The following is a 27406-nucleotide window of genomic DNA, read 5'->3' on the forward strand; positions in this document are numbered from 1 at the left end:
CCTAATGTATAATTCCAAACATATTTTGAAAAAGGCAAAACTATAGAATAGCCAAGAGTGATTTCCAACTGTTTGAGCAGAGGATGAAGGTGGAGCACAGCAACTTTTAGGGCAATGAAACTACTCTGTATGATACTGAAATTGTGGACACAGGTTTTTATACTTTTGCCAAATCCAACAAGAGTGCACAAAACCAAGTGTATTGTAAACTGTGGAATTTATGTGTTGATATTTGGTGCATAAATTGTAGGAAATGTACATTGATACAAGATATTTATGATGGGAGAGGTCAAGGGAGTAATATGTGGAAACGCTCTGTACTTTCTGTTCAATTTTGCCATGAACTTGAAATTACTCTTAAAAATAAGGTGTGTTAATTTTTAAAAGATTAATAATTCCGCTTGACTGCATGTGGTTTTTAAATGTATCTTTTTAAAATAGAAACATAGACAAGAACAAAATCTGAAATGTACATTTCAAGGATTTTCACATTTCCGCCTATGTTTTTTTCCCTTCAAAATTCGTATGTTGCAATCCTAATGTTCATGTGATGTTGTTAGAAGGTGGGTACATTGGGAAGTACTTAAATCATGAGAATGGAGCTTTCAGGAATAGGATTAGTGCTCTTACAAAAGAGACCCCTTAGTGCTCGTTATCCCTTTCCATCACATGAGGATGCAACAAGAAGCCTGTAATCAACTGTGTTGGACATCACCTATTCTTGGATTACGAGCCTCCTTAATTGTGAGAAAATAGATTTCTGTTATTTATAAGCTTCCCAGGCTGTGCTGTTCTTTATAGCATATAAGAATGGACTAAAACACCTTCCCTCACTCTGCTCCCATGAAAAAGGCTTTTGTGTGTGTTCATGCAAAATTAAGAAGGCCACTGACACATTTTATGGGGATGCCTTAGCAGATGAGCAAACAGTTTTTTTTCTTCCCTGGTTCTCTGCTCCAGACTTGTTTTTCACTGTCATTGTTACCAAAACTTTCAAGTCGAGCCCAAATAGGACCCACCTGCCCAATGTCATTTGGGTCAATAGAATGACTGACCTTGGTTCAAAATAGGAAAGTTTTATTCTTTGATCAAAGAATGGAAAGATTGCCCTCTAAAGTACATGCTCTCCCCTACAGGCTGTCAGACGGGCGGTGGGCTTTGCTGGTGACATCATGGGAGTGATATTCTCGCATCCATTCATATTAATTGAGAATTTTTTATGTTCTGAGAAACATGGTAGGCTCTAAAGATACTCCTGGTTAGGAGATCAGTGAGTGTGGGAGAAATTGGCAAATTTGGCATTTGGGCCTGTAGTGGTCCTGGGTTTTAGGTAAAATATAAGATAAGCAAGTGTTTTCTATATTGTCAAGTCCACCCGGCCAGAAGTCTATCTTGAAATCAGTTAGTAATGAAGTCTGCCTTTGTTATCTCTTTTTCTATATTTTCCTTAAAAGTTTCAAACAAGTGTACAAGTATCCAGCATTTGCTTTGCAAATAGAATCACACACATTCATCCTCAGCAAATTCCATGATAAAGAAGTTCTGATGGAGCCATAATCCAAGAATAAGTTATCATCCAAGACGTACTTTGTTTGCCTTTCATTTTTTCTTTAATGGTATCAATAACAGAAGTGTGTCCTGGATCCTATCTTAGACAACATTCTGGGTATTCTCTCCAATAGACAAACATACATTCTGATAAGCCCTTTGCAACTCAGAGCTAAAAATAAGACTAATTACCAGAAATTGACAGTTATAGCCCAGAAGAGTTTGAGGTTGTCAGTGGTTTCATAATTCATTGTTAAATATTTAAAATTTTGTTCTGATAATAAATTCTAATCAAAGCAAACAGTGTGTTCCCAGATTGTTTTATTTTTTGAGTCTTGCATTATTAAAAACATGTAACAGTCGGTGAGGTGTTAGTAAGGACTTTGCTAAAGTATTGTAATATCGTTGTAAAAGACTTGATATCCAGTCCCAGCTTCTGAGACCTCAGTGTGTGTATTATATTTTAGTCTCTGTATAAAATTTGGTTAAAAGAGTAAAAAATAATTGTTAAATGACTACATGTATGTAAATACATGAAAGAGACGAAAATGCTGTGGTCACACAACCCCAAAAGAATGCATTTCTCTGTCAATTATTGTCTAGAACTTTATTATAGAGGAAAAATAGATTCCCTTTTAGTCAAGATTTCTCCTAATCAACTGATTGGTGTGAAGTTTTATTAGGATTTTGATAAGAAAAATATGTTGTACCACTAAAGGGCTCGTAGCCAAGGAGACATACAATGCAGTTTATTAAGAGGGCATGACCTTGTGATTTGGATTGAGGGATTTTTCTCTGCATAAAACTCTATGGGCATCTACTACCATTTCTAGCTAAAACATGTTTAACCACGCTACTCAAACATATTACTACTGGCTCACTCAGAGCCATGAGATTTAAGTAAAACAATAGAGTTCAACTTGGTTTTAAAGAAGGTAAAGCTTCATGGGAACAAAGAAACAGAATTTCGGAATACTACTTGTTTTTCTAGGGATAAACCATCTTACTGTCGCTTAGATGTAAAATATCTCACTATTAACCAAATGGCAGTAAGAATACACATATTAATAATTACCTTAAATGTAAACAGACGAAATGCTCCAACCAAAACACATAGACTGGCTGAATGGATAGAAAAACAAAACCTGTATATATGTTGCCCACAGGAGATCCACTTCAGATCTAGGGACACATAGAGACCGAAATTGAAGGGATAGAAAAATATATTCCATGCAATGGAAAATCAAAAGAAAGCTGGAGTAGAAATACTCATATCAGACAAAAGAGACTTTAAAATAAAGACAGTTACCAGAGACAAGGACACTACATAATGATCAATAATGATACATCCAAGAAGAAGATATAACAATTATAAATACATATGTACCCAACATAGGAGCACCTTAAAACATAAAGCAAATATTAACAGTTATAAAAGAGGAAATCAACAGTAACAATATTGCAGGGTGACATTATCACCTCACTTACACCAATGGACAAATCATCCAGACAGAAAATTAATAAGGAAAAAAAGCTTTAAATGACTCAATAGACCAGATAGATTTAATTAATATTTATAGGACATTCCATTCAAAACAGCAAATTACAATTTATTCTCAAGTGCACATGGAACATTCTATAGGATAAATCACACCTTGGGTCACAAACTAAGCCTTGGAAAATTGAAATGATACCAAGCATTCTTTCTGACCAGAACCCTATGAGATTAGAAATAGATTACAAGGAAAAAAACGTAAATAACACAGGCACATGGAGGCTAAACAATACGTTACTAAATAACCAAGAGATCACTGAAGAAATCAAAGAGGAAATCAAAAAACTACTAGAGAAAAATGACAATGAAAACGCGACGATCCAAAACTTACAGGATGCAGTAAAAGCAGTTATAAGAGGGAACTATATAGCAATACAATCCTCCCTCAAGAAAGAAGAAAAATCTCAAATAAACAATTTGACCTACACCTAAAGGAACTAGAGAAAGAAGAACAAACAAAACCCAGAAGTAGTAGAAGGAAAGAAATCATAAAGATCAGAGCAGAAATAAATGAAATAGAAACAAAGAGAACATTAGCAAAGACAAATAAAACTAAAAGCTGGTTCTTTGAGAAGATAAACAAAACTGATATACCAGATTCATCAAGATTCAATCAAGAAAAAGCCGGAGAGGACTCAAATCAATAAAATTAGAAAAGAAAAAGAAATTACAATGGACACCACAGAAATGCAAAGCATCCTGAGACTACTACAAGCAACTCTATGCCAGTAAAATGGACAACCTGCAAGAAATGAACACATTATTAGAAAGGAATAACCTTCTAAGACTTAACCAGGAAGAAATAGAAAATATGAAATAGAAAATAGAAATAGAAAATCCAAGTAATGAAATTGAAACTGTGATTAAAAATCTTCCAAAAAAAAAAAGCCCAGGACAGATGACTTCACAGGTGAATTTTATCAAACATTTAGAGAAGAGCTAACACCCATCCTTCTCAAACTCTTCCAAAAAATTGCAGAGGAAGGAATACTCCCAAACTCATTCTGTGAGGCCACCATCACCCTAATACCAAAACCAGACAAAGATACTAAAAAAGAAGAAAATTACAGACCAATATTACTGATGAATATGTATGCAAAAGTCCTCAACAAAATACTAGCAAACCGAATCCAACAACACATGAAAAGGATCATACACCATGATCAAGTGGGATTTATCCCAGAGAAGCAAGGATTCTTCAATATACTCAATGTGATACACCATATTAACAAATTGAAGAATAAAAATCATATGATCATCTCAATAGATGCAGAAAAAGCTTTTGATAAAATCCAACACTCATTTATGATAAAAACTCTCCAGAAAGTGGGCATAGAGGGAACGTACCTCAACTTAATAAAGGCCATATATGACAAACCCACAGCAAACATCATTCTCAATGGTGAAAAACTGAAAACATTTCCTCTTATATCAGGAAGAAGACAAGTATATCCACTCTCGCCACTATTATTCAACATAGTTTTGGAAGTCCTAGCCACAGCAATCAGAGAAGAAAAAGAAATAAAAGGAATACAAACTGGAAAAGATTTTAAAATATCACTGTTTGCAGACGAACTGATACTATACATAGAGGATGCCACCTCATAACTGCTAGAGCTAATCAATGATTTTGGTAAAGTCACAGGATACAAAATTAATATACAGAAATCTGATGCACTTCTATACACTAATAATGAAATATCTGAAAGAGAAATTAAGGCAAGAGTCCCATTTACCATCATAAAAAAGATAAAATACCTAGGCATAAACTTACTTAAGGAGGTAAAAGACCTGTACTCAGAAAACTACAAGACACCGATGAGAGAGGCTTGTCTGCTCACCCGCGGGACGGGCGGGGGCTGGGAGCTGAAGCTCGGGCTTCGGTCGGATCACAGGGAGAGGACAGAGGTTGGAGAAGTAAACACAGCCTGAAAGGATTAGTGCACCACAGCTAGCCGGGAGGGAGTCCAGGAAAAGGTCTGGACCTCCCGAAGAGGCAAGAGACTTTTTCTTGCCTGTTTCCTGGTGCGCGAGGAGAGGGGATTCAGAGCGCTGCTTAAAGGGGCTCCAGACACGGGCGTGAGCCGCAGCTATCAGCGAGGACCGCAGAGAGAGGCATGAGACACTAAGGTTGCTGCTGCCGCCACCAAGAAGCCTGTGTGCAAACACAGGTCACTATCCACAAAGCCCCTCCCGAGAGCCAGTGCAGCCCTCCACTGCCAGGGTCCCGTGATCCAGGGACAACTTCCCCGGGAGAACGCACGGTGCGCCTCAGGCTGGTTCAATGTCACACCGGGCTCTGCCACCGCAGGCTCACCCCGCATCCGTACCCTTTCCTCCCCCCGGCCTGAGTGAACCAGAGCTCCCGAAGCAGCTGCGCCTTTAACCCCATCCTGTCTGAGGGAAGAACAGACGCCCTCAGGTGACCTACAGGCAGAGGCGGGTCCTAATCCAAAGCTGAAGCCCAGGAGCTGTGCGAAGAAGAGAAAGGGAAATTTCTCCCAGCAGCCTCAGAAGCAGCGGATTAAAATTCCACAATCAACTTGATATACCTGCATCTGTGGAATACCTGAATAGACAAGAATCATCCCAAATTGAGGAGGTGGACTTTGGGAGCAAGATATTTTACTTTTTCCCATTTCCCTCCTTTTGTGAGTGTGTATATATATGCTTCTGTGGGAGACATTGTCTGTATAGGTTTGCTTTCACCATTTGTGCTAGGGTTCTATTAGTTTTTTTTACTTAAAAAATTTTTTTTCTTAATAATTTTTTATTTTAATAACTATTTTATTTTATCTCACTTTTTTTTTAATCCTCTTTCTTTCTATTTTTGCTCCCTTTTATTCAGAGCCGTGTGGATGAAAAACTCTTGGTGCTCCAGCCAGGCATCAAGGTTGCGCCTCTGAGGTGGGGGCGACAACTTCAGGACACTGGTCCACAAGAGACCTCCCAGCTCCACGTAATACCAAACGGCGAAAAACTCACCAAGATCGCCATCTCCGCACCAAGACCCAGCTTCACTCAACGACGAGCAAGCTACAGTGCTGAACACCCTATGCCAAACGACTGGCAAGACAGGCACACAGCCCCATCCATTAGCAGAGAGGCTGCCTAAAATCATAATAAGGCCACAGACACCCCAAAACACACCACCAGACGTGGACGTGCCCACCAGAAAGACAAGATCCAGCCTCACCCACCAGAATGCAGGCACTAGTCCCCTCCACCAGGAAGCCTACACAACCCACTGAACCAACTTTAGCCACTGGGGGCAGACACCAAAAACAACAAGAACTACGAACCTGCAGCCTGTGAAAAGGAGACCCCAAACACAGTAAGATAAGCAAAATGAGAAGAAGGAAAACACACAGCAGATGAAGGAGCAAGGTAAAAACACACCAGACCTAACAAATGAAGAGGAAATAGACAGTGTACCTGAAAAAGAATTCAGAATAATGATAGTAGAGATGATCCAAAATTTTGGAAATAGACTAGACAAAAATGCAAGAAACATTTAACAAAGACCTAGAAGAACTAAAGGGTAAACAAGCAATGATGAACAACACAATAATGAAATTTAAAATACTTTAGAAGGGCTCAATAGCAGAATAACTGAGGCAGAAGAACGGATAAATGACCTGGAAGATAAAATGGTGGAAATAACTACTGCAGAGCAGAATAAAGAAAAAAGAATGAAAAGAACTGAGGACAGTCTCAGAGACCTCTGGGACAACATTAAACGCACCAACGTACTAATGATAGGGGTCCAAAAGAAGAAGAGAAAAAGAAAGGGACTGAGAAAATATTTGAAGAGATTATAGTTGAAAACTTCCCTAATATGGGAAAGGAAATAGTTAATCAAGTCCTGGAAGCACAGAGAGTCCCATACAGGATAAATCCAAGGAGAAACACGCCAAGAAACATATTAATCAAAGTAACAAAAATTAAAAAAAAAAACATATTAAAAGCAGCAAGGGAAAAACAACAAATAACAAACAGGGGAATCCCCATAAGGTTAACGGCTGATTTTTCAGCAGAAACTCTGCAAGCCAGAAGGGAGTGGCAGGACATATTTAAAGTGATGAAGGAGAAAAACCTACAACCAAGATTACTCTACCCAGCAAGGAAAGAAATTAAAGATGATACAAATAGTTGGAGAGATATACCATGTTCTTAGATTGGAAGAAGCAACATTGTGAAAATGACTCTACTACCCAAAGCAATCTACAGATTCCATGCAATTCCTATCAAACTACCACTGGCATTTTTCACAGAACTAGAACAAAAAATTCCACAATTTGTTTGGAAACACAAAACACCCTGAATAGCCAAAGCAATCTTGAGAACGAAAAATGGAGCTGGAGGATTCAGCCTCCCTGACTTCAGACTATACTACAAAGGTACGGTAATCAAGACTGTGTGGTACTGGCACGAAAACACAAACATAGATCAATGGAACAGGATAGAAAGCCCAGAGATAAGCCCACACACATATGGTCACCTTATCTTTGATAAAGGAGGCAAGCATATACAGTGGAGAAAAGACAGCCTCTTCAATAAGTGGTGCTGGGAAAATTGGACAGGTACATGTAAAAGTATGAAATTAGAACACTCCCTAACACCATACACAAAAATAAACTCAAATTGATTAATAACTTAAATGTAAGGCCAGACACTATCAAACTCCTTTAGCAAAATATAAGCAGAACACTCTTTGACATAAATCACAGCAAGACATTTTTTGACCCGCCTCCTACAGTGGGTCATATAAAAACTAAAAATAAAAACCAAAATAAACAAATGAGATCTAAAGAAATTTAAAAGCTTTTGCACAGCAAGAGAAACTGTAAACAAGAGGAAAAGACCACCCTCAAAATGGTAGAAAGTATTTGCAAATGAATCAAAGGACAAAGCATTAATCTCGAAAATATATAAACAGCTCATGCAGCTCAATATTTAAAAAACAAACAACCCAATCAGAAAACGGGTTGAAGACGTAAATAGACTTTTCGCCACAGACGGCATACAGGTGGCCAAGAGGCACATGGAAGGATGCTTTACATCACTAATCATTAGAGAAATGCAAATAAAACTACAAAATGAAGTATCACCTCACAACCGTCAGAATGGGCATCATCAAAAAATCTAGGAACAATAAATGTTGGGGAGGGTGTGGAGAAAAAGCAACCCTCTTGCACTGTTGGTGGGAATGTAAATTGGTATATCCAGTATGGGGAACAGTAAGGAGGTTCCTGAAAAACCTAAAATATGGAAATAATTTATAAGCCAACAATCCCACGCTTCAATATATATCTGGATAAAACCTTATTTCCAAAAGATACATGCACACCAATATTAATTCAGCAGTATTAACAATAGGCAAGAGATGGAAGATATCTGAAAGGCCATCAACAGAGGAAAGGACAGATAAGACTGGGCACATATTGATTTTTAATTTTTATTGGAGTATAGTTGAGTTACCATTTTGTGTTAGTTTCTGCTGTACAACAGTGAATCAGTTACACATATATTTATATAAATTGTTTTTTAGCTTGTTTTCCCATGTAATTTATTTCACAGTATTGAGTCGAGTTCCCTTTGCAATACAGAAAGTCTTTATTACTTTTCTATTTTATATATAGCAGTGTGTATATGTCAATCACAATCTCCCAATTTATCCTTCCCCCATACTCCCCTTAAGCATGTTTGTTTTCTCTGTGACCCTATTTCTGTTTTGTAATTAAGTTCATTTGTACAAGTTTTTTAGAGTCCATATATAAGATATTGCTGCGAATTATGTCAGAGTGTTCTCCCTATTTTTTTTTTCCCCTTTATTTTACCCTGCCTTACATTTAGGGCTTTGATCTAATTTGTGTTTATTTTTGTGTAGAATGGTAGAGAGTGTTCTAATTTCATTCCTTTACAGGTAGCTGTCCAGTTTTCCCAGCATCAGTTTTTGACAATACTCTCTTTTCGCCATTGTGTATTCTTGACCCCTTGACTAGAGATTAGTTGACTATAGGTGTGTGGGTTTATCTGTGGAATTTCTATCTTGTTCCGTAGATCTCAATGTCTGTTTTTGTGCCTGTGCCAAAATATTTTGATGACTGTAGCTTTGTAGTATAGTCTGAAGTCAGGGAGTCTGAATCCTCCAGCTCCATTTTTTTCAGTGTTGCTTTTGCTATTCAGGATATTTGTTTCCATACAAATTTTAATTTTATTTGGTCTAATAATTCTGTGAAAAATGTCATTGGTAGTTTGACAGGGATGCATTGATTTTATAGATAGCATTTGGTAGTAGACTCATTTTGAAAGTATGTTTCCTGATATGAATGTGGTATATCTTTCCATCTTTTTGTGTCATCACGATTCCTTTCATCAGTGTTATAGTTTTCAGAGTATAGGTCTTTTTTCTCCTTAGGTAGGTAATTTATTCTTTTCTAGATGATGGTAAATGGGTGGGATTGTTTCTTGAATTTCTCTCTCTGATTTTTTGTTAGTGTATAGAAATGCAACAGTTTTCTGTGTATTAGTTTTGCATCCTGCCACTTAACAATATTCACTGATGAGGTCTAGTAGTTTTCTGGTAGAGTCTTTAGGAGTTTCTATGTATAGTATTAAGTCATCTGCAAACAGTGACCATTTTACTTCTTTGCCAATTTGAATTCCTTTTGTCTTTCTTCTCTGTGTGGTTAATACATCCAATACTATCTTGAATAGAAATGGCAGGAGTGGACATACTTGTTCCTGATATTAGAGGAAATGCATCCCTCTGATAAATCCTACTTGATCATGGTGTATGATATGTGTTGTAGGATTCGGTTTGCTTGTATTTTGCTGAGGGTTTTGTGTCTCTATTCATCAGTGAAAATGGCCTGTGATGTTCTTTTTTTATGGTATCTTTATCTCGTTTTGGTATCAGTGTTATGGATGTCTCATAGAATGACCTTGGGAGTGCTCCTTTCACTGCAAAATTTTGGGAGAGTTTCAGAAGGATATGTCTTAACGCTTGTCTAAATGTTTGACAAAATTTGCCTTTGAAGCTATCTGGTCTTGGACTTTTGTTTATTGGAAGTTTTAAAATACTGTTTCAATTTCAGTATTTGTGATTGGTCTGTTCATATTTTCTATTTTTTCTTGGTTCAGTCTTGGAAGGTTGTACTTTTCTAAGGATTTGTCCTTTTCTTCTCGGCGGTGAATTTTGTTAGCTGTGCATTTATTTGTGTATATATTTGCTTGTAGTAGTCTCTTATGATCCTTTGTATTACTGTGCTGTTCATTGTAATTTTTTTCATTTCTAATTTTATTAATTTGAGTGCTCTCCCTTTTTGTCCTGACAAGTCTAGCTTAAGTTTTATCAATCTTGTTTATCTTATAAAAATACCAGCTCTTAGTTCATCGATTTTGCTGTAGTTTGCTTCATCTCTATTTCATTTATTTCCACTCTATTAGTTATTAAGTAATTTTGTTTATGTGTTTAGGGTTTTTTTTTTTACAGCTTTTCCCTGTCATTTATATCTAATCTCTTAGTGCTGTGGTCAGAAAAAATACTTGATATGATTTCAATTTTCATAACTTTACTGAGGCTTGATTTTTGTCCCAAGACGTGATCTATCTTGGAGAATGTTCCATGTGCACTTGAGAAGAAAGTGTATTCTGCTGCTTTCAGATGGAATGCCCTATAAATATCAATTAAGTTCATCTGGTCTAATGTGTCATTTAAGGCTTATGATTTCTTATTGTTTTTCTGTTCGGGTGTTTTGTCCTCTGGTTTATGTTAACGTCCCCAGCTGTTATTGTGTTACTGTCGATTTCCTTTTTTATGCCTTTTAGTATTTGTCTTATATATTGAGGTGCTTCTATGTTGAGTGCATATATATTTACAATTGTTTTATTTTCTTGGATTGATCCCTTGATCATTTTGTTGTGTCTTTCCTCGTCTCTTATAAAAGTCATTATTTAAAGTATATTTTGTCTGATATTTGTATTGCTACTCCAGCTTTCTTTTCATTCCCATTTGCATGGAATATCTGTTTCCATACCTTCATTTTAGTCTGTGTGTATATCCCTAGGTCTGAAGTGGGTCTCTTTTAGAAAGCATATGTATATGTCCTCTTTTTGTGTCCATTCAGGGAGTTAATTATGTATTTAGGTTGGAGCATTTAATCCATTTACAATTAAGGTTATTATTATTATTTATGTTCCTATTGCTGTTTTTTGTTTTGGATTTGTTTGTATCAGTCTTCTTTCTTGTTCTGTTCTCTTCTTGTGGTTTGATGACTATCCTTATTGTTGTGTTTGAGTTGCTTTTTCTTTCTTGTGTATGTATCTATTGTAGACATTTGGTCTGTAGTTCCCATGAGGTTTTGAGATAAGAGTCTGTATACGTACAATGTTGTTTTATGTGGCTGGTCTTTTAATATCAAATAAAATTCTCATTTCCTGTACTCCCCTCACATTTGCTGGTTTTGATAACATATTTGTGTTTGGATTTTTTCCTACTAGTAGTTCATATTTGCCTTTACCAGTGTGTTACCCACTTGTGATTTTCTTGTTTGTAGTTGTGACCTCTTTTTCTTTTTTCCCTCCTCTTAGAGAAGTATTTGTCATAAGGCTGGTTTGGTGGTGCTGAATTCTCTTAGCGCCCTGTGCTATGCGGCTGTTTCCCACTAGCTATTTTAAGTTTGGTATTGTATATATGTCAATGCCTCTCTCTCACTTCGTCTGTTTACCTTTCTGCCTCCCCTTGTCCTCAAGTCCATTCGCTACATCTGCGTCTTTATTCCTGTCCTTTCCCTAGGTTTTTCAGAACTTTTTTTTGAGATTCCATATATATGTGTTAGCATACGTACGGTATGTTTTTCTCTTTCTGACTTCACTCTGTGTGACAATCCCTAGGTCCATCCACCTCGCTACTAATGACCCAATTTCATGCCTTTTTATGGCTGAGTAATAATTCATTTTATATATGTGCCACATCGTCTTTATCCATTCATCTGTCAATGGACACTTGGCTGCTTCCATGTCGTGCCTATTGTAAATAGTGCTACAATGAACATTGTGGTACATGATTATTTTAGAATTATGGTTTTCCCCAGGAGTGGGAGTGGGATTGCTGTATCATATGGTACTGCTATTTTTAACTTTTAAGGACCTTCCACACTGTTCTCCACAGTGGTTTTTTTCAATTTACCCTCCACCAACAGTGCGAGGGTTCCCTTTTCGCTCCACCCTCCTCAGCATTTATTGCTTGTAGATTTTTTGATGATAGCAATTCTGACCGGTGTGAGTTGATACATCACTGTACTTTTGATTTTCATTTCTCTAACAATGAGTGATGTTGAGCATGTTTTCATGAGTTTATATCTTATATAAATCTGTATATCTGTAGGCAATGTATATCTTTGTAGAAATGTCTGTTGAGGTCTTCTGCCCCTTTTGGATTGGGTTGATTGTTTTTTTGATATTGAGCTGCATGAGCTGCTTGTGTATTTTGGAGATTAATCCTTTGTCAGTTCCTTCGTTTGCAAATATTTTCTCCAAATCTGAGGGCTGTCTTTTGATCTTTTGTTTATGGATTCCTTTGTGGTGCTAAAGCTTTTAAATTTCATTAGGTCACATTACTTTTTTTGTTTTTAATTCCATTTCTTAGGAGGCAGGTCAAAAACGATCTTGTTGTGATTTCTCTCAGAGAGTGTTTTTTTTGCCTCTAAGAGTTGTATAATGTCTGGCCTTACATTTAGGTCTTTAATCCATTTCGACTTTATTTTTGTGTATGGTCTTAGGGAGTGTTCTAATTTCATTCTTTACATGTAGCCGAACAGTTTTCCTAACACCAATTAATTAAGAAGCTGTCTTTTCTCCATTGTATATCTTGCCTCCTTTATTAAAGATAAGGTGACATGTGCATGGGTTTATCTCTGGGCTTTCTATCCTGTTCCAATGGTCTATATTTCTGTTTTTGTGCCAGTACCATACTGTCTGGATTACTGTAGCTTTGTAGTACAGCTTGAAGTCAGGGAGTCTGATCCTCCAGCTCCGTTTTTCTTTCTGAAGATTGCTTTGGCTATTCAGGGTGTTTTGTGTTTCCATACAAATTGTGAGAGTTTTTGTTCTAGTTCTGTGAAAAATGCCAGTGGGAGTTTGATAAGGATTGCATTGAATTGTAGATTGCTTGGGGTAGTATAGTCATCTTCACAATGTTGATTCTCCAATCTAAGAACATATCTCTCCGTTTGTATCATTTTAATTTCTTTCCTCTATGTCAACAGTTTTCTGCTACAAGTCTTGTGTCTCCTTAGGTAGGTTTATTCCTAGGTATTTTATTGTTTTTGTTGCAATGGTAAATGGGAGGTTTCCTTAATTTCTCTTTCTGATTTTTCCTCATTAGTGTATAGGAATGCAAGAGATTTATGAGCCTTAATTTTGTATCCTGCTGCTTAACCAAAGTCATTGATGAGCTCTAGTAGTTTTCTGGCAGCATCGTAGGAGTCTCTATGTATAGCATCATGTCATCGGCAACCAGTGAAAGTTTTACTTCTTCCCCTATTTGGATTTTTAAAATTTCTTCTTCCTCTCTGCTGTGGCTAAAACTTCCAAAACATGTTGAATAACAGTGGTGAGAGCGGACTACCTTGTACTTGATCTTAGTGGAAATGCTTTCAGTTTTCACCATTACGAACGATGTTGGCTGTGGGTTTGTCATATATGGCCTTTATTATGTTGAGGAAAGTTCCCTCTATGCCTACTTTTTGCAGGGCTTTTATCATAAATGGGTGTTTAATTATGTTGACAGGTTTTTTGTGCCTTTATTGAGATTATCGTATGTTTTTTATCCTTCAGTTTGTTAATATGGTTTATCACATTTTTTGATTTGTGTATACTGAAGAATACTTGCATTCGTGGGATAAACCCACCTGATCATGGTGTATAATGTGCTGCTGGATTCTGTTTGCTAGTATTTTGTTGAGAATTTTTGTATCTATGTTCATCAGTGATATTGGCCCATAGTTTTATTTGATACATCTATTGTTTTGATATAAGGTGATGGTGGCCACGTAGAATGAGTTTATGAGTGTTCCTCCTTCTATATTTTGAAAGAGTTTAAGTATAGCTGTTAGCTCTTCTCTAAATGTTTTATAGAATTCACCTGTGAATTCATCTTGTCCTTGACTTTTATTTTTTGGAAGATTTGAAATAACAGTTTCAATTTCAGAGCTTGTGATTTTTCTCTTCATATTTTCTATTTCTTCCTGGTTCTCTCTCTTGTAAAGTTGAACTTTTCTAAGAATTTGTCCATTTGTTCCAGGCTGTCCATTTCATTGGTATATAGTTGCTTGCAGTATCTCTCATGATCCTTTGTATTTCTGTAGTGTCAGTTGCTACTGCTCCTTTTCATTTATATTTCGGTTGATTTGAGTCTTCTCCCTTTTTTCATGATGAGTCTGGATAATGGTTTATGAAGTTTTTTAAATCGTCTCAAAAACAGCTTTTTGTATTATTGATCTTTGCTATCATTGCCTTTATTTTATTTCTAATCTGACCTTTATGATTTCTTTCCTTATAACTTAGTGGGGGGCTTTTTGTTCCTTAATTGCCTTAGGTGCAAGCTTAGGGAGTGTATTTCAGAATTTTCTTGTTTCTTTAGGTAAGAAGGTATTGCTATAAACTGCCGCCTTAGAAGTACTGGTGCTCCCTCCGATAGGTTTGGCCTTCGTGTTTCCATTGTCATTTTTTTCTAGGTATTTTTTGATTTCGTCTTTGATTTCCTTTGTGATTTGTTGGTTATTTAGTAGTGCATTGTTTAGTTTCCATGGCTGTGCATTTTTTCAGTTAATTTCCTGTAATTTATATCTAGTCTCACAGCATTGTGGTCGAAAAAGATACTTGATACGGTTTCAGTATTCCTAAATTTACCAAAGCTTGATTTGTGACCCAAGATACAATCTATCCTGGAGATGTTTATGAGCACTTGACAAGGTGTATCCTGTTTTTTCTGGATGGGACGTCTTATAAATATCAAAAGTCCATCTTGTTTAATGTGTCATTTAAAGCTTGTGTTTCCTTGTTTATTTTCACTGTGGTTGATCTGTCCATTGGTGAAGGTTGGGTGTTAAAATCCACTAATGTTATTGTGTTACGTGAATTTCCCCTTTTGTGGCAGTTAGCATTCGCTTTATGTATTGAGGTGTTCCTATGTTGGGTAAACAAATATTTACCATTCTTATATCTTCTTGGATTGATCCCTCGATCATTATGTAGTGTTCTTGTCTCTTGTAATAGTGTTTATTTTATTTTATTTTATTTTATTTTTTATTTATTTATTTTTTAAACATCTGTATTGACGTATAATTGCTTTACAATGGTGTGTTAGTTTCTGCTTTATAACAAAGTGAATCAGTTATACATATACATATGTTCCCATATCTCTTCCCTCTTGCATCTCCCTCCCTCCCACCCTCCCTATCCCACCCTTCTAGGTGGTCACAAAGCACCGAGCTGATCTCCCTGTGTTATGCGGTTGATTCCCACTAGCTATCTATTTTACGTTTGGTAGTGTATATATGTCCATGACACTCTCTCACCCTGTCACATCTCACCCCTCCCGCTCCCCATATCCTCAAGTCCATTCTCTAGTAGGTGTGTCTTTATTTCCGTCTTGCCACTAGGTTATTCATGACCTTTTTTCCCCCTTAGTTTCCATATATATGTGCTAGCATACTGTATTTCTTTTTCTCTTTCTGACTTACTTCACTCTGTATGACAGACTCTAACTCCGTCCACCTCATTACAAATACCTCCATTTCATTTCTTTTTATGGCTAATATTCCATTGTATATATGTGCCACATCTTCTTTATCCATTCATCCGATAATGGACACCTAGGTTGCTTCCATGTCCTGGCTATTGTAAACAGAGCTGCAATGAATATTTTGGTACATGACTCTTTCTGAATTATGGTTTTCTCAGGATATATGCCCAGTAGTGGGATTGCTGGGTCGTATGGTAGTTCATTTTTAGTTTTTTAAGGAACCCCCTACTGTTCTCCATAGTGGCTGTATCAATTTACATTCCCATCAACAGTGCAAGAGTGTTCCCTTTCCTCCACACCCTTTCCAGCATTTATTGTTTCTAAATTTTTTGATGATGGCCATTCTGACCGGTGTGAGATGATACCTCACTGTAGTTTTGATTTGCATTTCTCTAATGATTAATGATGTTGAGCATTCTTTCATGTGTCTGTTGGCAATCTGTATATCTTCTTTGGAGAAATGCCTATTTAGGTCTTCTGCCCATTTTTGGATTGTGGTGTTTGTTTTCTTGTTATTGAGCTGCATGAGCTGCTTGTAAATCTTGGAGGTTAATCCTCTGTCAGTTGCTTCATTAGCAAATACTTTCTCCCGTTCTGAGGGTTGTCTTTTGGTCTTGTTTATGGTTTCCTTTGCTGTGCAAAAGCTAAGTTTCATTAGGTCCCATTTGTTTATTTGTGTTTTTATTTCCATTTCTCTAGGACCTGGGTCAAAAAGGATCTTGCTGTGATTTATGTCATAGAGTGTTCTGCCTAGGTTTTCCTCTAGAGTTTGATAGTGTCTGGCCTTACACTTAGGTCTTTAATCCATTTTGAGTTTATTTTTGTGTATGGTATTAGGCAGTGTTCTAATTTCATACTTTTACATGTACCTGTCCAATTTTCCCAACACCACTTATTGAAGAGGCTGTCTTTTCTCCACTGTATATGCTTGCCTCCTTTATCAAAGATAAGGTGACCATATGTGCGTGGGCTTATCTCTGGGCTTTCTATCCTGTTCCATTGATCTATATTTCTGTTTTTGTGCCAGTACCAAACTGTCTTGATTACTGTAGCTTTGTAATATAGCCTGAAGTCAGGGAGCCTGATTCCTCCAGCTTCATTTTTCGTTCTCAAGATTGCTTTGGCTATTCGGGGTCTTTTGTGTTTCCATACAAATTGTGAAATTTTTTGTTCTAGTTCTGTGAAAAATGCCAGTGGTAGTTTGATAGGGATTGCATTGAATCTGTAGATTGCTTTGGGTAGTAGAGTCATTTTCACAATGTTGATTCTTCCTATCCAAGAACATGGTATATCTCTGCATTTGTATCATCTTTAATTTCTTTCACCAGTGTCACAATTTTCTGCATACAGGTCTTTTGTCTCCTTAGGTAGGTTTATTCCTAGATATTTTATTCTTTTTGTTGCAATGGTAAACGGGAGTGTTTTCTTAATTTCACTTTCAGATTTTTCGTCATTAGTGTATAGAAATGCAGGAGATTTCTGCGCATTAATTTTGTATCCTGCTACTTTACCAAATTCATTGATTAGCTCTAGTAGTTTTCTGGTAGCATCTTTAGGATTCTCTATGTATAGTATCATGTCATCTGCGAAGAGTGACAGCTTTACTTCTTCTTTTCCGATTTGGATTCCTTTTATTTCCTTTTCTTCTCTGATTGCTGTGGCTAACACTTCCAAAACTGTGTTGAATAATAGTGGTGAGAGTGGGCAACCTTGTCTTGTTCCTGATCTTAGTGGAAATGGTTTCAGTTTTTCACCATTGAGAATGATGTTGACTGTGGGTTTGTCATATATGGTCTTTATTTTGTTGAAGAAAGTTCCCTCTATGCCTACTTTCTGCAGGGCTTTTATCATAAATGGGTGTTGAATTTTGTCGGAAGCTTTCTCTGCATCTATTGAGATGATCATATGGTTTTTCTCCTTCAATTTGTTAATATGATGTATCACGTTGATTGATTTGCATATATTGAAGAATCCTTGCATTCCTGGAATAAACCCCACTTGATCATGGTGTATGATCCTTTTAATGTGCTGTGGGAGTCTGTTTGCTAGTATTTTGTTGAGGATTTTTGCATCTATGTTCATCAGTGATATTGGCCTGTAGTTTTCTTTCTTTGTGACATCTTTGCCTGGTTTTGGTATCAGGCTGATGGTGGCCTCGTAGAATGAGTTGGGGAGTGTTCCTCCCTCTGCAATATTTTGGAAGAGTTTGAGAAGGATAGGTGTTAGCTCTTCTGTAAATGTTTGATAGAATTCGCCTGTGAAGCCATCTGGTCCTGGGCTTTTGTGTGTTGGAAGATTTTTAATGCCAGTTTCAATTTCAGTGCTTGTGATTGGTCTGTTCATATTTTCTATTTCTTCCTGGTTCAGTCTCGGCAGGTTGTGCATTTCTAAGAATCTGTCCATTTCTTCCAGGTTGTCCATTTTATTGGCATAGAGCTGCTTGTAGTAATCTCTCATGATCGCTTGTATTTCTGCAGTGTCAGTGGTTACTTCTCCTTTTTCATTTCTAATTCTATTGATTTGTCGTCTCCCTTTTTCTCTTGATGAGTCTGGCTAATGGTTTATCAATTTTGTTTATCTTCTCAAAGAACCACCTTTTAGTTTCATTGATTTTCGCTATTGTCTCCTTCATTTCTTTCATTTATTTCTGATCTGATCTTTATGATTTCTTTCCTTCTGCTCGCTTTGGAGTTTCTTGTTCTTCTTTCTCTAATTGCTTTAGGAGCAAGGTTAGGTTGTTTATTCGAGATGTTTCCTGTTTCTTGAGATAGGCTTGTGTTGTTATAAACTTCCCTCTTAGAACTGCTTTTGCTGCATCCCATAGGTTTTGGGTTGTCGTTTCTCCATTGTCATTTGCTTCTAGGTATTTTTTGATTTCCCCTTTGATTTCTTCATTGATCATTTCGTTATTAAGTAGTGTATTGTGTAGCCTCCATGTGTTTGTATTTTTTACAGATCTCTTCCTGTTATTGATATCTAGTCTCATAGCGTTATGGTCGGGAAAGATACTTGATACGATTTCAATTTTCTTAAATTTACCAAGGCTTGATTTGTGACCCAAGATATGATCTATCCTGGAGAATGTTCCATGAGCACTTGAGAAAAATGTGTATTCTGTTGTTTTTGGGTGGAATGTCCTATAAATATCAATTAAGTCCATCTTGTTTAATGTATCCTTTAAAACTTGTGTTTCTTTATTTATTTTCATTTTGGATGATCTGTCCATTGGTGAAAGTGGGGTGTTAAAGTCCCCTACTATGATTGTGTTGCTGTCGATTTCCCCTTTTATGGCTGTTAGTATTTGCCTTATGTATTGAGGTGCTCCTATGTTGGGTGCGTAAATATTTACAATTGTTATACCTTCCTCTTGGATCGATCCCTTGATCATTATATAGTGTCCTTCTTTGTCTCTTGTAATAGTCTTTATTTTAAAGTCTATTTTGTCTGATATGAGAATTGCTACTCCAGCTTTCTTTTGATTTCCATTTGCATGGAATATCTTTTTCCATCCCCTCACTTTCAGTCTGTATGTGTCCCTAGGTCTGAAGTGGATCTCTTGCAGATAGCATATATATGTCTTGTTTTTGTATCCATTCAGCTATTTTATGTCTTTTGTTTGCAGCATTTAATCCATTTACATTTAAGATAATTATTGATGTGTATGTTCCTATTACCATTTTCTGAATTTTTGGGGGATTCATTTCTGAAGGTCTTTTCCTTCTCTTATGTTTCCTGCCGAGAGAAGTTCCTGTAGCATTTGCTATACAGCGGGTTTGGTGGTGCTGATATCTGTTTGCCTTTGCTTGTCTTTAAAGGTTTTAATTTCTCAATAGAATCTGAATATCCTTGGTTGGTAGAGTAACTTTGGTTGTAGGTTTTTCCCTTTCATCACTTTATGTATGTCCTGCCACTCCTTTCTCTCTCGCAGAGCTTCTGCTGCGAGATCATCTGTTAACCTTATGGGGAACCCTTTGTATTGTATTTGTTGCTTTTACGTTGCTGCTTTTAATATTTTTTCTTTGTATTTAATTTTGATAGTTTGATCAATGTGTCTTGGCTTGTTTCCCCTTGGATTTATCTTGTATGAGACTCTGTGCTTCCTTGACTTATTACCTTTCCCATAATAGGGACGTTTTCAACTATAATCTCTTTAAAAATTTACTCAGACCTTTTATTTTTCTCTTCTTCTTCTGGTTCCCCTATAATTCAAAACTTGGTGAGTTTAGTTTTGTCCCAGAGGTCTCTGAGTCTGTCCTCAATTCTTTTCATTCTTTTTTCTTTATTCTGCTCTGGTGGTAATGGTGGTAGTCATTTCCACCATTTTATCTTCCAGGTCACTTATTCATTCTTTTGCCTTTGTTCTGCTATTGATTTCTTAAAGAGAATTTTTATTTCATTTACTGTGCTGCTTATCAGTGTTTGTTTGCTCTTTATCTCTTCTAGTTCCTTGTTATCTTTTTTGTATTTCCTCATTCTATAGCCAAAATTTTGGATCATATTTACTATCATTACTCTGAATTCTTTTTAAGTTAGACTGCTTATTTCCTCTTCATTTGTTTGGTCTAGTGGGTTTTTACATTGCTCCTTCATCTGCTGTGTTTCTGTGTCTTCTCATTTTGCTTAGCTTACACTGTTTTGGGGGGGGGTCTCCTTTTTGCAGGCTGCAAGTTTGCAGTTCACTTTGTTTTTGTTTGTCTGTCCCCAGTGCGTAGACAGGGGGTTGTTTCAGTGTGTTGTTTAAGCTTCCTGGTGCAGGGGACTGGTACTTGTGTTGTGGTGATGAAGCTGGATCTTGTATTTCTAGTGGTCAGGACCGCCTCCAGGGGTGTGTTTTTTTGTGACTGTGAACTTAGTGTGATTTTAAACCCGTCTCTCAGCTAATAGGTGACGTTGTGTTCTTGTCTCGCTTGTTGTTTGTCATCGGGTGTCCAGCACTAGTGGCTTGTTGGTCGTTGAATGGAGCTGAGTCTTAGTGTTGAGACAGAGATGTATGGGAGAGCTCTTGCTGAATGAAATTACATGGGGGTCAAGAATTTTCTGGTTGTCCAATGTCCTGCACTTGGCTCTCCAACATCTGAAGCTCAGACCTGACATCCGGCTGGAGCACCAAGACCCACTCAGCCACAAGGCTCAGAAGAAAAGTGAGATAAAAAAGAAATTAAATTAAAGTAAATAAAATATTAAAATAAAAGAATTTTGAAATATTAAAATCAAAAAAATTTTAAATTAATTTTAAAAAAAAGGAAGACAACCAAACCAATAAACAAATCCACCAATGGTAACAAGTGCTAAAACCTAAACTAAGATAACCATGTAATTCAGAAACTACTCAGTCTCAAACAACAAACCCCAGGTCTGCACTTTCCCCCAAAGTCCACCGCCTCAATTTTGGGGTGATTTGTTGTGAATTCAGGTACATTCACAGATGTATTCTGTGTGAATTCACAGATGCAAGAAACAGCAAATTGATTTTGTTGTTTTAATGTGATGCTTTTGAGGCTGCATGGAGAAATTTCCCTTTCCCTTCTTTTTTGCACAGCTCCTGGTGTTCACCTTTGGATTTGGCCCTACCTGTGCATGTAGGTCCCTTTCTGGCATCTGTTTTTTGCCCACACAGGACGGAGCTAAGTGAGAGTTTGAATAGGTGATTCTGGCTCACTCAGGCCGAGGGTACGGAAGGGTATGGTATGCAGTTAGAGCCTGTGGCAGAGACCAGCGTGACTTTGCAACAGCCTGAAGCTTGCCATGTGTCCTCCCAGGGAAGTTGTCCCTGTATCGCGGGACCCTGGCAGTGGCCGGCTGTACAGCCTCCGAGGCGGGAGCTGTAGATAGCCATCTGTGCTTGCACACAGGGCTCTTGGTGCTGCAGCAGCAGCATTAGAGTTTCATGTCCGTCTCTGGTGTCTGCTCTGATAGCTGTGGCTCATGGCCATCTTTGAAGCTTGTTTAAACTGTGCTCTGAATCCCCTCTCCTCCCCCACCCCTAAAAAATTGTCTTTTGAGTCTCAGGCATTTCCAGACTTTTCCCTGGATTCCCTCTCAGTTAGCTGTTGCTTACTAGCCCTCTTCATGCTGTTTTTATACAGCCAGCCCCAGTCCTCTCCCTGGGATCTGACCTCCAATGCAGAGCCTCAGCTCCCCTCCGCCCCCTTGGTGGGTGAGGAGACAAGCTTATCAGGCTAGTGAGTCCTGGTCGGCAGTGATCCTCTGTGTGGGTATCTGTCTGCCTTGCCTTCTTCATCCCTGTTGCTGCTCTGTCTTCTGTGGCTCTGAAGCTTCCCCTCCCATCCCCCGTCTCCACCAGTGTAGGGGCTTCTTATTATCTGGAAGTTTTACTCCTTCACAGCTCCCTCCAAGATGTACAGGTCCTGTCCCTTTTCTTTGTCTGTTTTTTCTCTTTTCTTTTGCTCTCCCCAAGTACGTAGGGATTTTCTTGCCTTTTGGGAAGACTGAGGTCTTCTGCCAGCATTCAGTAGGTGTTTTGCAGGAGTTGTTCCGCATGTAGTTATATTTTTCATGTATTTGTGGGGAGGAAGGTTATCTCCCTGTCTACTCCTCCGCCATCTTGAAGATCCTCTTCAAATAGTGTTTTAAATGCACTTGTGTGTTGAGTTTGCTTAAAGTGCCATAACCTCTCTATATAAACATGTTTTACTCCTTGCTTTATCAATTTTATAATTTGGAGACGCAAAGAATAGGTTTGAGCCTTGATCCTACTACTGTCTGAACATGCCTGGGCAAGCGATGAGTTAACTCATGCACAAAAATTAGAGTCATCATGGATTCAACACATATTTTTGGGGCCAAACCTGCACGAAAGAATGTGAGAGGTCCTCAGGGGACAGTAGATGCACAAGAAATAATTGTGCTCCCAAGCACTTAGCCTATAAAACAGTGAACGCTGGGTGAAAACACAGCTCTTCGTTTGGTGCGCAGAGGCCTAGGTGGACACTGGTTGAGAGAAGACTGACTTATGACCACCCTTAAAGTAGAGGAAACAGTGTCAGGACTGAGGCAATATGTGCTGCTCTCTGCCCTTGAGGAAGTATCGTGCTTTTAGGAGAGCTGCATAAAGATGAGAGAGATCTTTCGTCCTTGCTTTCTAACCTAATCCAAGTTGGTGTGTGGAAGAAACAAGTAGGGAAGAATTTTTGGTTTTTCTGCCTTAAAAAAAAAATGCAATAAAATATAAGTAACATAAAATTTACCATTTTTATGTGTACAGTTCACTACTATTAATATATTCACACTGTTGTGCTCCTGCTTTCTCATAATTGACAGGTGTTGCCAACCTCTCCTTCCCTTTTTGCAGTGTGATTATCTCCATGCTTGGCCCCCAGCTCTCCCTAGCTCTCCACCTAGTTTCACCAAGCTGCACAGGTATCCATGGACCCACCCTGACCATATCTTTCTCCATGAGCAGAGTCTTCCTCAGAAGGCTTCTCAATCCTAACTCTTCATACCAGGTTTTGCAAAAGAAAAATGTTGCCTGCTCTATCAGTAAACAAAATATGCTGCATCCAGCAAGCCATCACTTTACAGCTGCCCCCAATGGTGCAACCATAGTGGACTCAAAATGGAGGAAAACAGGATATTGGCCCCAGATAGCTGAGGTGCGTATCAAAGGAATGATTTCAATGAACCCAGATGCTTGCATCTTCCCATACATAGAAAGTGCTAAATTCCTTAGCTTGAGATGTCTTGTTTTCTTATTAACAGTAATCTTTTAATGTTCTGACTAATCTTTGTTGCAAACACTGCTATATATCCTGGCTGTTCACTTACGTCGTGGGAGCGGTAAGCCTCAGAGGTATCTGAGAGGATTTCTCGAAAGTCTACAGAAAAAACATAATTAAATCTCAACTCTTAGTTGTGCTTTGTTTTTCAGTTGACACTTCTCAGAGAAACAGAATTCTGATAGCCTGAGACCAAATAGTTTCCAAGTTTCAAAGACATTACACACTGTCTTTAAAAGGTTTACTTATCACCTTTTAAAAATGAACATATCTGACTAAATTGTCAGCTATTACATAGAAAATATGTATTGCTACACAAATTCTACATTGTTTTTCTAGCCAGTGAGAAGCCTCTGGAATTGTATCCTGTACAATAGGATAGTTTATGTTAGACACCCTAGGATTAAAACTTTTTTCCTGTCTAGTAAACACAGTTCTTTTGTAAGAACTGAATTTACTTAATTTTTTCTAATTTTATTTCCATTATATAACAAGATTTATTTCAATATGAAGATTGTCTAGAGCAAAAGTTGAAATATGACACATTTGTGATGATTTTACGTTAGATTGGTCAAAGATAAACACTAGCTAAATCAGAGAGGATAGACTTCATAATAACTACTGCAGAAGGGAAGAAAGTCCATCATGAACTGAACTCAAATTTACTGAAACAAAGGCAGAGGACTTTCTAAGGCTGAGGTGTGCTGAGTGAGAATTACTGAGAGGTGTGAAGGAGGCTTTTGGTCCATGTGAGTTAATTAATTACGGGTTAATAAGGGTTTATTAATTGATATTTATCCAGAAGATAAGCAAAAGTCTATCTCTATGAACAGAGGCAGTAGTTCAGGTTGAGGCAGATGGCTGGTTAAGTTAGTCCCTTATTCTCTTCCAGGTGTTGGGAGCAAAGAAAAGAACCTTCTGGAGTGTTCAAAACAGCTCTCAGGCCCTTGAGGGTTCAGTTCTGTGTAGGGGAAATTTACATATCAAAGGGCAGAAAAAGGATTTACAACTTCAAGCCTTCTAAACTATCTGCTCTAAGTGGAGGACTGGGGCCTGTCTATTACCAGGTTTTGGCGTGTACAAATATATTTGGCTAAATCAAATAAATTCTGGCAGTGTTAAGCTTTCTCAGGTAGGCATTTTATGTGGGGCTGGGCTCATCCTAGGGGCATGGCCTTAAACCTCCAGAAGCCATGCTAGAGTTTGGTCAAATCTCTTAGTTCAGGGATTGGAGTCATTACAGGCCCAGAACCCTTTTGCGGTTCTCATGTTTCACTTGTTTGCATTCTACCGCTGAGTCAAGTTGAAAGCAAAAAGAAAGAAAAGATTTCTTCCTAAGCCTAGAGGCTGTATGTGTATGTGTGTACTTGTGTGTATACCTCTCACATGCTGAAGCCTACACGTACGTAATTGTATACGTGCGTGTGTGTTTTCTTTTACAGGACTTTATAGAATATCTCAGTGAGTGAATGAATTCTGTATTTCCAAATTCTGGGTCTAGTAATTTTACCTAGTTGTCTTAGTTTTGCCGAATCTTTAAATTTGGAGACAAAATGAAATGAATGTTTTACAACAGTCTATAGTACAAAAGGCCTCAATATATGCCCCGTGCAGCCATACTATTGGAAGAAGTTGCTTTTTCACTAGAATGCTGCATAGTAGCATGGACACAAATTCCACACTCAGCGTGAGGCCCTCTTCTACGGACTCGACACTCATTACCTCATTCCATCTGGGGAATTTACTGTGTTACCTTCTCCATTCATCACATTGGTAAACTGAGGGATACAGGCAGACTCAGGTTTTCACACAGTGTTTTTTTGCGTTTTCCAATCTTAAAGGAAACCTGATGTGCAAAACCTTCTCAGAGCCTCTCTGGCTGAGGTGACTGGCTCAGTAACCAGATTCACTGCTGCTCCCGCACACTCCCAGGACTTGACGGAGCACAGTTTGGAAAATAGAAAACTTAATTCTTGGCATCATTTCCTCCTTTTTATATTATATGTCTAATTATCTATGCCTATTTATTAGAGAAATCCTAATCTCTTGTTTGCACAAAGTGGAGCTAAAATTTCACCAATGATATATCCATTATAAAATCATCCTGCGGGAAACCTCTCCCTTCCCCTCCCAATAAAACTGAACCATAATTAAAGGAAAATGATCCAAAGGGGCATGTACCTCTCTGTACGTGGCTTTTGTAATGTCTCAGTTGAGATTAGTGAATCTGCTTCTCAATGCCAATGTAGCACCCATGATAAGGTGACATGTTTGAGCTCAATAATAAGGCAGGTTATGTGTATTCTAAATGCAATAGGATTTTTGCTCATATTTCTAGAGAGGTTGGAAGCATATTTGAAATCCCCAAGTCTAAGTCCTTTGCTTTGTTGAGGCCCTTGGATTTCTAATGTGGGTTTCCATTCTTTTCCTTCTTACGTGTTCATTTTCCTGGTGTTTTACAAAGTAAGTAGGAAGACAGCACTGAGAATCATAAAAATAAGTATATTAAAATGGGTAAAAAAACAGAAAATGATTCTTACCTGTCGTGCCTACATGTTCACTGCCCTTGTGGGACTTCTCTCTACCCTGTTTTTGAAGGGCGAATGACAATATCCAAAGTAGTGAAATTTCGTTTTATTTAGAGAACGTTTGTACTTTAAGACCAATAAAACCTGCTTTGGGCAAAGCATTTGAAGTACGAAAATATCTTTCTATTATCTTCTTGGATGATTCCTACACTATTCTTCCTGTGGAATAGGTTCCTGTGTGGAACCCCGAATCTCTGCCTTGTACTTGTGGCAGACTTTGCCAGTGATTTTTTCATTGGACAGATGGAAAGGATTCTGCCTAAAAATGCAGCTCTTCAATGCTGTCAACGGCCACCCAGCAGTGAAAGATCACATCCTCTCTCACAAGTGTTCAGATCTTTCTGTAACCCTGGGCTTTTGTCCAGTGGAGCAGCAATGTAGCAGTTGTTGCTTGGGCGTCTCAGCTTTACTGGTGTGGGTGAATGAGGCGCTGGTAATTGATCTGAATTTTATCTAATATATTCTCAAATATCTATAGATTAGGGCCATTTTGTGTGAATTCTGATGTTTAAGTACTTTGGTGATCTTATACGATTTTAAAGATAATTCTTATGACTCAGTACTCTAGAAATATGTAAGAATAAACACGTTTGAATTTGAAAGGTGTATCCTGACACACATGAAACAATTATTTTAATTGCTCTTTAAGTTGAGATGATGTGTGTGGTGATATCTGAGAAAGTTTAATTGAATTGGATTTCTCATTTCCAAATTATCGTAAAGTTACTATAGGATTAAACTATTTGGAGACAATTTTTAATTGGCAAGAGCAGCCAGTGCCTCTCGTAGTTTAAGGTGCGTATAAATGCAGATTTATTTCAGTACGTCTGTGATGGACACTACGCAGTCTGCATTTCTAAATAATCGTCCAGGTGCTGTGGCTGCTGCTGGCCAGGCGGAACCACCTACTGCACTTGCTCGTCAGCCACAGGGCTGTCTTATACTGCTTTCTGACATTTGAACCACAAAGGTTCCCCCTTTTGCTCCTGTTCACTTGGCTCTCCCTCAGTAATATCCATGTTCCCCTTCATCTTCATGGACACTTCGTAGCCTTCTGTGCATTCAGATAAGAGTTGCCATGCTCCCCGACTATGCCTAACAGAATGCGTGCTGCTTTAACATCTACCTATGAGACTCACTCTCTATCCATCTGCTGGAAAAGTGGAAA

At 37.8% G+C, this 27406-nt stretch overlaps 1 pseudogene; it reads left to right on the forward strand.

Annotated features, from left to right (window-relative positions):
• Window positions 1-27199, forward strand: part of LOC133084597 (E3 ISG15--protein ligase HERC5-like) — a 49993-nt pseudogene extending 22794 nt beyond the window's left edge.
• Window positions 27200-27406: the final 207 nt, after the last annotated feature.

This window comes from Eubalaena glacialis, chromosome 2 (assembly GCF_028564815.1).
Source record: "Eubalaena glacialis isolate mEubGla1 chromosome 2, mEubGla1.1.hap2.+ XY, whole genome shotgun sequence".
Taxonomy (NCBI): Eukaryota; Metazoa; Chordata; class Mammalia; order Artiodactyla; family Balaenidae; genus Eubalaena; species Eubalaena glacialis.